Source organism: Numenius arquata, chromosome 6, assembly GCF_964106895.1.
Source record: "Numenius arquata chromosome 6, bNumArq3.hap1.1, whole genome shotgun sequence".
NCBI classification, from domain to species: domain Eukaryota; kingdom Metazoa; phylum Chordata; class Aves; order Charadriiformes; family Scolopacidae; genus Numenius; species Numenius arquata.
This window is the reverse complement of record NC_133581.1, coordinates 11,455,582-11,467,377: the sequence shown is the minus strand read 5'-3', so window position 1 is coordinate 11,467,377 and position 11,796 is coordinate 11,455,582.

Here is an 11,796-nt window from a genome sequence, read left to right as displayed (position 1 = left end):
GAACAAAGAATGAAATGGTCTTGGATGCTGGAGATCAGCTGTGTCAACTTCTCATCTTTTATTTCCATCTGCTACTACCTTCAACAGCTATCTGGTAATCTCTGTTACCTCCTGACCTGTTCCTTTACTATGGAAGTGTTTTTTAAATCCTGGTACTAGTTTATCTGTAATTCCTATCCACTGCTGCCTACTTCAGTTCTGCTTTACTCCAGCTACGAAAGCCCCTCGTTACTAGAGAAAGAAACATGTGAGTATTAAAGAAAAATAAGACCGTGAGGGAGAGAATGAGTGAAAAGGCCTTTTTTTGTCTCTGTGTAAGTCTGTTTTGTAGTGAGGTAGCACACCAGGAACAATTCTTAATTCTTTTATGTTTACCTCTTAGAACTCTCAGGATTATTATGCTATTAGATTAGTGATTGAATGAGGCTTACTTCAAATGACAGCTCTACGTCAATGGAAAACAATATGATATTGCAGCTCTCAAAAGTAGTATTCTTTCCCTCATTCTTGACTCATTTTAATATTCAAAGTGACTAATCACTACCTAATACAATACCTGATTAGATCAGAATATGTTGCTTTATTTTAAACAACTACTCATGTGACGCATGTCTTCCAGATGGATTCCTCTCTCTGTGAACCCCCTGCCATCCTGGTCATGGGAGGGTGAGGTCACTGATATGTGCTTAGCCCCTCCTGTCTTTCCAAACTTTTCCAAAGCCTCCTTTCATAAGGCAAACAGCCCCATGGCCAGAGTAGCACTCAGCAAACAGCCTGGATTGTGGCATCTTGGCTGTTTCTGATAACTGTGACCATTTTTTTTGGTTTGTTTGTTTGTTTATTGTTTTTTCTTTTACAGGTTAGACCAAGAACATGTTGAGATGGTTTGTACTGCCTAGGATGTTTAACATGTCAAAAAACAGGTACTCCAATTTAAAATTGTACTAATCACTAGAAAAGCAACTCCAAATAACCTCCACCTAATGTTCTACTTGAAGTGGACCAGCTTCAGGGAAGAAGATGACACGAGTTACCTGCTCAGGTAACATTCAATGGCAAAGGCACTCAGAGACAAGGGTGCAGCAGAGCACAAGATGTTTGTTGGGATTTCCCCCACTCTGTATCATCACTCTGACCACTAAGATTTGGGTGAAAAGAAGCCAGCTTGTCCTTCTGCAGCTTTGTTCTGTGAGATCTGAGTGAATCAGGACTTACAGGGTAGGTCGGCATAGCAAAATCAATTTGTGAATCCCTCCTGGACCACGTTGGTGTAAATAAGACAGGTCATTCACCTCCATTTCAATTATCTGGTTGTAAGGTTTAGGGAACGTTAGTAATGGTAAAAAATAAGATTGACAGCTCGGAAGTCAGAATACTTCCCCCTTGTTAATGAAACAGATTTCTTCTAGATGTGAAAGAGCTATTTGGGATAAATATTCAGAGCAGAGTTATGCTCTGTGGAGCTGCTATAACATATCCCTACAATTTGCTGTTCAATATTTCTTGAAATTAAGTTCTGCTGTCATTTGAGTGCTTAGAAACCAGGTTTAACCCTTGAAAGCAAATGTGCTTCATGACTCACTAGCTAAATGCCATACAACTGCATGAAAATTGTTAAGGTAAGATAACTGAGTACTTACATTACATTCAGAAGGATCTTGCTCTTGTATGGGTTGTGCTGTTTCTTGCTGCTTTACTCATACTGATGTTTTCCTCTGTTAAACATTACATGGCTTCAAATACATATTACCTAGAAGGACAAAGCTGAATGCTGATGAAGCTAGATTTCTTGGACACTGTATGCATGTGTCCACATCACTCCAAACAGAGAGCAAAGACCAGAAGGCCCAGCTGGTTAGTACGGTGGAGTGTTACACCCCAAAGGGTATGCAACTCCTAAGCAAATATTTATTGGAAATGCAATTTTTGTGCCAAGGGCAGCTACTTTGCTCTAGGTGCTACCTGAGATGGAGACAACTATTCATCTGCAGACACACAGTTTTGCCCAGGACTAAACTATGAAGACCAGGGTCAGGGTGAGGGAGCTGCAGGGAGCACCACAAATGCAACTGTTGTAATATAAATATAAAGGCACAGTCCCAAATCTCTCAAAGAATAGCAAATAACAGAAGAGAGCAACCCAGTTACATTAACCAATAACAAATCAAGACAGTCTCAAAGAATAAGTCTCAGCTTTCTTGTAAAGATTTATTTCAGTTTCCTGGGATCCTTCCAGAGGAAGATAAGTGCTGTGAAGCTGGCTGACCAACATTCATGGCTGGGGGAACTGTTGAGATATGTGGTTTGATCAGCCATCCAGGAGAATACCTGCTCAGTCCCTCTATGCCTCTGCTGCACCTTTCAGGACTTGTTACCACCCACTCAGGAAGGGGTAACACAATTCCCTGGGTCTTGAAGAGCCAAGGAACTGTGTAAGTAAAACAGCGTAAGAACGGCTGTTCCTGGTCCCCAGCTCTGCTGCTTTCAGAGGGACTTTGTCTACTGGAATCCATGGCCTTGGTCATGCATCTAGGTTCCCTGCACAGTATCTACAGCCTCAGCGCTATTTTTTTTTTTTTTTTTTCTTTTCAGAATACAGCTGAACTCTGTGTGCTTGTTTTAGATACAGACAAAGTTTGCTGTTACATACTTGGATTTTGAATTTATATTTTTTTCTTACTAGAGTACCTGTTGCTGCTGTCCCCTGGAGCGCTTGTGTAGGTTAGGTGAGGCTTGATGAAGCAAACTGTTCTTTTCTGCCAGCCACAAAACCACTGCATTTGAATTAAATGAATGTATAAACTAGAATGCTTGATTACACAAATGCAGTCTTTCAGGAAAAAATAGTGAGATGCTCGCAGTGCTCCAACACAGTCAGGCTGTTGGCTGTTCTGTGCTGCCTCTTTAGTCATACAGCTGAGCCACGTTAAGCGTTTACGCTTCTGTTAAACATTACATGGATCAAAACAAAATTATCTGAGGATGTAGATAAATGCTGATGAAACTATTTTCCATCCACATGTAGCCATGCAAAGCAGGTAAAAATCGGTGATCGCAGGGCCAGCTGGCTTAAATGTTTGCTGTCCCAAAACATGCATAATTGCCATAGGCCAACACACTTCGGAGAGAAGAGGTCCATGGCCATGAAGAGCTGTTCTACCAGATATATCTTCCTAGATTATTGCAAGCTAATGACACAAGTGCTAAAACATCTCCTGAGGTGTGTTATTCCTGACCACGTGACTGTACTCATACTATATTACTCCAAGTATCTCTGGTATAAGCTGCCCAGCTCCTTTCATCAGCAAATGCTCAGCAAGCCTTGCAACCTCAGGTAGCCCCAGCCATGCCCTGCTGAATGCAATGCCAATGCTAAGAATCACTCTATATAAACATTTTCTTATGCTGTTACATAACTTTCCTCTTATTTTGGGCAGTCTGAAAGAAAAACAAAGAAAAACAAACAATGGTAATGTCTCAGAGCAGTAGAATGTCAGCCGTAGCCAAGTGCTTGCAGAGCAGCCAGAGCCACTCCAGTCCAGAAGATCCATAACATCCATGTAATATATTACATATCTAGTGTAGACATGAACCACTCCACACCAGTGGGCCCAAGGCTGTCTTCGTGTCCCATCCACAAAGACAGTATATACGTTGCCAGAATTTGCCATTGCTTACCCTAGCACCAAACTCTAGCTGAAAGGGTGCAGTCATTGTGGGGGAGAAAGAAGGGGGCTCTGGACCAGTAGCCAGTGTTAGATTGAAAAGCATACCTAGAGTATGTCTTGAAGACATACATGGTTGCAGTCAGATTTTTCCATGAATTTCCATTCTTGCAACAGGACGAAAAGGTCTGCCAGTCCCTGGCCTTCAAGTCAGCAGGTAAGGAGGATGCATGGAAGACAAGCCACACTCAACCTGGTTTGTGTAAGAATCTTTTCCAGCATTTCTTTTTCCAAAAATATTTGTTTTGGCTCTGTTCCATTTGACAGATCCTGCATGCTCATTTATACTGTATGGAGATTAATGAGACCTCTAAGTCAGGAGCTTGTTGCTCTAATGAGTCTTTAATATAATAATTTGCATAATTTGAGAGGTAGACATCCCTTTCAAACAATGACTGTGGAAGTTAGAGATGATGAATGGTTTATCCAGAAGGAATGTAGATCTGTGATTCTCATTGAATCTAGGTAGGACTGGGATTCACATGTCAGTCAAGCATAATACAGCAAGAATTCTGTTCCTGACTGCCATTAAAATCATGACTTTAGGATAACAAATTTCATATTTCGTAGTTTTAAAATGTGTTCAAGATTGTCTTTACTTTTCTTTTAATAGTTACCTATATAGAAGCACTCCCAACTAGTGAAGCGCAGTGAGAAACACAACACAGAGACATGTGCAAAATGCTTGTTACCGTTTTGTATTGCAAAGCCTTGAAGATAATATTTCAGCTCTAAAACCTCAGTAAAGAAAGGATATAATTCTGTGATTCTGTGATATAATCCCATTTTATTTAATTCATTAAACCCTCAGAAGTTTCCTGTCCATGTACAGTATTTATTGATTCACAGAAAAAACGTAGAATTTATTTCTGTGTCATGTGGAAAGCAAACTTACACAAGAATGGATGGAAGCCAATTTTCTAAATCCATGTTTATGAACCAAAATAAAAACGTCTTAATCATCTGTATTTCATGCTTACATTTGGCAGATGCTTGAAAGAAATGTTAAGGTTCTTGATATTTGCTGGCTGAGTCATGTTTTTGTCCAGGAGCCCTGTTGTGACTTAAAGAGTGTAATTTTAAGACTCCAACTTTGAAAACTCTAGTTACGCTAGTGGAAAGTTTGTCCATGGAAAAGTCTTACTGGTCCTAAGTAGCTGTTATTTAACCTTTTTTTCTGAATAGTAGTGATTGGCTTAAAAGAGATTTTTTAAAAACAGCAGCCTAAAATCTTACATTAAACATGCAAACACAGGTTCTGGATGCACTAAAATGTCTCTCACTGGCTTCCTTCATTTTTCTCTTTAGCACATTTGCTAAAGAAACACAATTTTGCTCTTAGCTCTAATATAAACACAGTTCATGTGCAGGGTTGTTCTGATCTGATGTACTGTGATTATAGTTTCATGGGAGACAATCATGTCGTTTTTTGTAATTGATACTAAAGAAAACTCTAGCCTCGTTTTTTTGCTTGGTTTGGGCTGCAAGAATTGGTGATTTCTGTGAACAGCTACACGGTGGCTGTTCAATCAGCCATGCCTAACAAAGTAATAAGGTTTAATTAGCCCAACCTAATCTGACAGTTTGCTGCTGGCACACTGTCTGTTAGTACAGCTGGCTAGCGAGGCATGTATGCATATGAAATAAAGATCACTCCTTGCAAGTTTTCTTTGCTTTTCAAGTATCGTGTGGTTGAATTCTTGAAATTTCAAGTTGTCTTCTCATACAAATTTTGCTTCCTCCCATTCAATTTAAAAACAGGTCTCAGTTAACAAAATTAACATGTTCTTCATTTTGAGTTTTGATAGAGTCTGTTTTCAAGCTAAACGTTGGCAATGGCTATACAAAATTCATATTCTAGTTGTTTGGCTATGTCAAAAGTCTGAGTCACTCAAGAAACCACAATCTGTGTGGCCAAAACCCTAAGCCTGTAATATCTCCAACATATACCACTCTGTCAGGGTGCAGAAGCCCTGAGTACAGTGCAGAGTGAGACTTCTCAAGGCAGCATTAGACCTGCACAGAAATAGTCACAGGTTTAATTTTACAACATCTTCATTTACACTTTAAAAATGAGACCTTTTGTTCACATGTTGATGTTCATAGTACAAGTGCAAGACCAGGAAATCGCCTTACATGGATTTCCAAACTCAAAACTCTAAGTCAAGATTTCCTCATTTTTCACTTCAGGCAGTTTAGCCTGCAGTCACAATCAAACACTGACTGCTGAATAGCGAGAGGTCAAGAACTAAACCTATATTCAGCAGCCTTGACTAGTGCAGCCTGCCTGCACTTCCCAGCAAAATTCAGCAGCCTTGACTAGTGCAGCCTGCCTGCACTTCCCAGCAAAATTCAGCAGGCCTTTGTGAACATCCTGCAAAGAAAGTGGGAAAATTTCATAGAAACAGGAATTGGACAGTAGAAGTGTGAAGGGAGGTCCCTGATACAGTGACTATCTGGAGTAACTGCATCTGACACCCTGGAAAAATTGCACCTCTCTGGAAAGAGACTTAGCGGAGAGCAGAGAACTGGAAACACCAGAAAGAGACTGATGGAGAAAAGAGAGAGGTGTGCTGTGCTCCTCTAACAAAAACCATGCATCCACTCAGTAATAAAATCTTGTTCAAATTCTGTCCATCTGTGTTGTCCAATGGTTTCTTTCAGCAACCTTATAATCAATCAATATGGCAGAGAAATATTAAAACTTGGGGATCATAACCAAACACTAAAACATTATACTTCTGAAACTGTCCCTCTGTACAATATATCTTAGTTTTAAAGAAAACATAGTCAACAAGTGTGCCAGAGTGTTTTCCTCTCAGGTTTTGGCCCCTGTGCAACAGAATCTTAGAATCAAAATCTAGGTTGGAAGGAACCTCCCGAAGTAATCTAGTCCAACTCTCTGCTCAAAACATGCCTACTTAGATCAGGTTCCTCAGAGATATGCCTTCAAGGACATAGGTTTCACAACCTCTCTGGGCAACCTCTTCCAGTATTTAATGACTGCATGGTAAAAATATGTTCCTAATTAGAATTTTCTACATTCAAACTATTCATTGATCTTCTTTTCAGTTTCTGCCAGCTTCAGCATCATGCATCTCTTTGTCATCATACAGAAACTTCTGGTCTGTCATCTACAGACAGGACACTGCATTAGCTCAGTTGGACCTTGCTTAGCAGTAATTGAAAGAAAACCTCTATGGATCTCCTGCTCCTCTGTCTCTGTCAGGTGACGTCTTTGTGTAGCCAACTCCACATGGATGCTTTGTTCCCTGATGAGAGCATTGCAAAGGCATTAGAAAGGGTCAAAGGAGAGAATAAAATGTTCTTGTCACCTTCCTCTGCCATGACCTGCTTGTAAAGCCTGTGAAGTCAGCATTGCTGGTGGCTACCTTGAGGTGAGTCAGGTTTCAACTATATTGCTGCTTTCCAGGAGATGTGTAGGTAATTTACATCTCTCAAGCTGTACTATTCACCGGCGTGACCAGTTAGTACATGGGAGTGAAAACTAACAACACAGTGGACTTGTTTGCTGGCTGTCATTTACAAGGTAGTGAGGAATGGAATTGACATCTGAGTAAGAAAGCATAATGAAAATTACCCATCTCTGCATAAAATGCCATCAATATTTGTTACAGAAGTTAAGTTTATGCTAGTTCAGTTCTATGACTGAACTTAAAGACCAGCAAGCAAACAATGAGAAAAAAGGGGGTTTAATTAATGTCTTTGAAGTAGTTTCTAAAGAAAGACTGGAACACCCATTAAATACACAGAGTGCCAAAAATAATCCCTCATTTTTGCCCACAGAAATGAGATACAAGGCTTAGGTCTCAGTGGTTAGTTCAGTGTTGCCAAACTCCATGAATACTGAAGTGTTTAGAGAAGCTGTTTTCCCCTTAAACTTCTCTTGACCTTTCGTCATCTTCCCCCCGCCCCAAATTCCACCTCCATCCAGAGCACACATGTCACATCCAGCTGGAATGCTTTGTAAAGAAAACAAAGATGCATTTCTTGGGCGATCATGGGAAGAACATTTTGGGGATCAATGTCAATAATAAAGAAATTAGATAAACATAGACTTTACTGTTAAAAAATGGAAAGATGGGACATATGAGACCCCTCTTACTGCTGCTCAACTAATTTGTTCTTTTGATTTTGCTGTGCTGAATTAAATTAAGATGTATATCTGTGATGCTTTAGTTTGTACAGCAACATAAGTACAGAAAGAGGTTTTTTTTTAAAGAAGCAAGAAGTAAAACTCAGGTTTTTACCCTGACTGTGTTTTTTCCTCTTCTTTTTGTTCATTTCTTTTTAGTGCAGAAAGTGAATTATTTCTTTAAGGAGACTCCACATGTTATACTGTCCAAAAACTAGCCAAAAAGTGAGTCACCTCAGATTGGAATAATTCTGAGTTTTGTTATGATTCATAGGACTTTATTGAATGAGTTGGATGCAAACAGGTCTAAACTAAACACTGGGTTTAACTCCACTGTGGCAGATGTACAAAATCAAAAAGAGAGAAGTAGCTGACACCCCACTGAGCTTGGCAGGGAGCAGTCTTTGAGCAGATACTGAAGTGACAATTGGTGACAGTTAGAACAGATACAGACCTGTCTCAGAAGAGAAACTCTATTTGCTGCCATGCTTTAAAACAGCTGCAGGGAGACCCCCACGTACTCCCAAAATAAGAAAGAAGGAGCAAGCAGTGATTGTGTCACATCAGCTGCCAGCTCCTACACATGAGCTTGCCTTGGAGAAAGAAGTTCAGGAAACCTGCCTCAAAGACTCAAGGATATGCAAAAACTAGAATCAAAAGCTTAAAACCAAAGCCTTATATATGCCATAGAGTACATAAATAGAAGACAGTGCACATGAAAGCATCACATAAAAATGACACAGGAGTGGAAAGTTAAAAGAAGGGCAGAATCTTTATTCTGAGTGTTTCCAAGTTTCAAAGCTTTAACGATCTTATGTGGCTAGTGTGTGAGGGGCAAACCCCAGCCAACCTTTGGACTCCAAGCAATGGAGAAGCAACAGCACAGTTGTGCTTGCATGGTTCTGAGCCTGTGCCCTATGACTAAACAACTTCTAACTGATGGAGGTGAAAAGTTCAGTGTTAAATCTTCTCCCCGTGATCATTTCCTTTTATTCTCTTTCCACTGGCATCATTTTCGCTCTTATTTTTGCCAAAAACTTTAACATCTGTTAATTAATTTCCAGTCAAGGCTTAGAAAGACTTGAAGTCTACATTGCATGGTGGCCTGCCCAGACAGATGAGCCCAGACAGATGTACTGTCACGTTGCTTTAGCTTCCCTGCTTCCCCGTCTCATGGCAGCTGCAAGAGGGACCTCAGCCTGTGCCTCTGCCTCTCACAACACAATGTGGACATCTTGGCCACCTTGGTAATTCCCCTTTCGTTCCCACCTGTTCCCCATGGACTTCTGCCTTTTTTTCAGGGAAGAGCAGCACTCTTAAAGACATGACATGTTTCTTCACAGAACCTTCCAAGAACATTTCTATTTTCTCACCATTTTTTTTTAAATGCAGGCATCTAGTGGTTTAGGTGTTTTTAAAAGTATTGTGATAAAAGTCTGAGATGACTTTTCAATTAACTCATAAAAAACACTTGTAGGTCCATTTAAACTGGAGAAATCTCATAAGAAATGTCAAACTCTGCTACCTAAAGGGAATGAGAAATACGAAGGATGGGATGGAAAGCTAACAGCCTCAGCTAAGGGCTGCTTGTATAAGCTTTGCTTATCGAGCCATCCATTTCTGAAGGACAGTGTAAATCTACTTCTTTCCCAACCCTTTTCCCTGTACTGAAAGGATTTATGACTGAAATTGTTTCGGACTTGTGAGATTATTTCTTGTTTACGTCAATCTTAGATTTCTGGACGTTGAAGCATGTGACTGTTCCTGGAAAGGTGAAGTAGGAAGAGCTAGTGAGATGTTCTGACAGCTCTGTAACTTCAACCTCTGAGGCCATAATCTGGAAACGGTTCTCAGAAATCAAACTGGTCCTCTGGAAAAGCGTCTTGTCAATCTTTAGCTGGAAGAAAGCTGCAGCCAAAGCCTGGAATCAGGTAAACTTCAGCATGCACAGGAAAGAAGTTTCAAACAAGAAACTAAAGGAGTGAGAAGCAACAGGACTTCTAGTGATTGACTTTCCTGTGTGTATCAACATCTAATTATCATAGTACTGTATTATCTTCCTATGTATTTTCCTCATAGGAAAGAAATATCATGCTATATGTAAGACAAAAATGACCAAAGCATGTTGTGCTTGAAGAAGAGAAATACAACTCTTTGTCAAGCCTTTGCAGGAGTCAAATAACTACAGACCTTCCATTCTTCCCTACAGATATTTTTTTTCCTGGCCAAATGACAGAGGACAAGCCAAGAATCTAATATATAGCAGAATTACTGATTTAATATTATGGTTTTTTATTAAAAAGGCTTGAAAAGATTTGTGTGAAATGCCTTCATTTATTTTGGTCTGGCTTTTGCAGTCTCTTAGCAGCCAGTGGTACAATTAAATAATCCCTATTCCAGAAAACATTTTCTTGATCCATTACAGCAATGAAACTGTTGATGCCTTTGGAACCCCCATTCTGAGCCCCCAGTCGTACCTCACATAAATGATGATCATCTATGGTATCTTTGGTAACTCCATCTGACATATGCCAAGAGCATGCATATGGTATTTGGGGTCACCAAGGCTCTGTGAAAGCTGCACGAGAGCACTGCCTGGAGCAATACATCTTTCACAAGGGCTTTCTGAGCCTAGGCACTAGCGTGATTAGCAGGTGATGGACACTGGCTATGTGGATTTCGGGCACAGCACCTGTGTAGCTGCCAAGTTCCTGGTAGCAATAGAAGCCAGGTTTTTGGCCCTGAAGAATCACCAAGTTCTTCAAGAGCTTAGAAACTCACATAGTATTGCCCAGGAATATCTGTTAATTACTAATTGTGTGACAATTGCTAGACCGTCTGAATACATAATTAAATACATGGCATATGATTTTGAGAAATAGAATACCCCCATGTGATGGGTCTGTGACATGAATGGCCCTATTTTCCTGCAAGGATAACAATTTTCCCATTAAGATAGTGATGTGGGTGTTCTGATCAATGACGAGCACCAGTAAAGGCATGCTGTCATTAAGGGAAGACTCTTACCCCACCATTCCTGAAGTACTGTGGGGTGAATCCCCACCTGAATTTTATAAATCTTGCTAAAATTTTTCTTTGTCATTATGTCCTAAAAGTGACGTGCAGAGAGGACAGTATCATACAGTACAAGAACCTAACACGCTATTCAGTATCAAGAAAATGCTAACAAGATGTGACTATTTCGTTGTTATATATTAGAAAACAAATTAAAAAGTGGTTACTTTGCAAAGGACCTAATTTATAGTATTATTCAATGATATATCCTGTTTGATGAGGATGCACTGACTCAGAACTATGCGCTCCAGCTTTGTCAGGAATTTTTCTCATAGAACAGCCTATGCCTTCTACCGTTGTCAAAATATGGGTTCTTATTTGTGCTTACATTTAACAGAACATTAATAGGTCTTTCCAGTAGAATATACAATTTGCTTTTCAGACCATGACCTTTAAAGCTGTTGCTTGTTACATGCCTTTAGTTTCTTTCTAGTGGATGCTGCACTGGGAACAGTGTCAGGCCTGTGCATTGGCACTAACCACTGGGTGTTTGAAACATGTTATTTTCTTTTATTTACTTCAAGCATAGTATTTCCCTCTCTGGCCCTACAGCCATATGTACTTTGCTTTTTTTTTTCTTGCTCCTTCTTGTATAATCTTTAGCACTACTCAAAATTGCTGATAGTTTTCTTCCAATGTCTTTTGAACTTCACGTAGTTTGTAGGTAAGGGTTAAATCTATCTCCACTGTGGATTAATCCTGGTTTCTGAGCTCTTTATTTATGTTTTTAGACATTTTTTCACTTCTGTAGATAACTCCTTTCTAGTAATGACAACAAATACACAGTTTACCACTATTCCCACAATGCTTGTTTTCCTTTTCTCATTATTTCAGGGACCT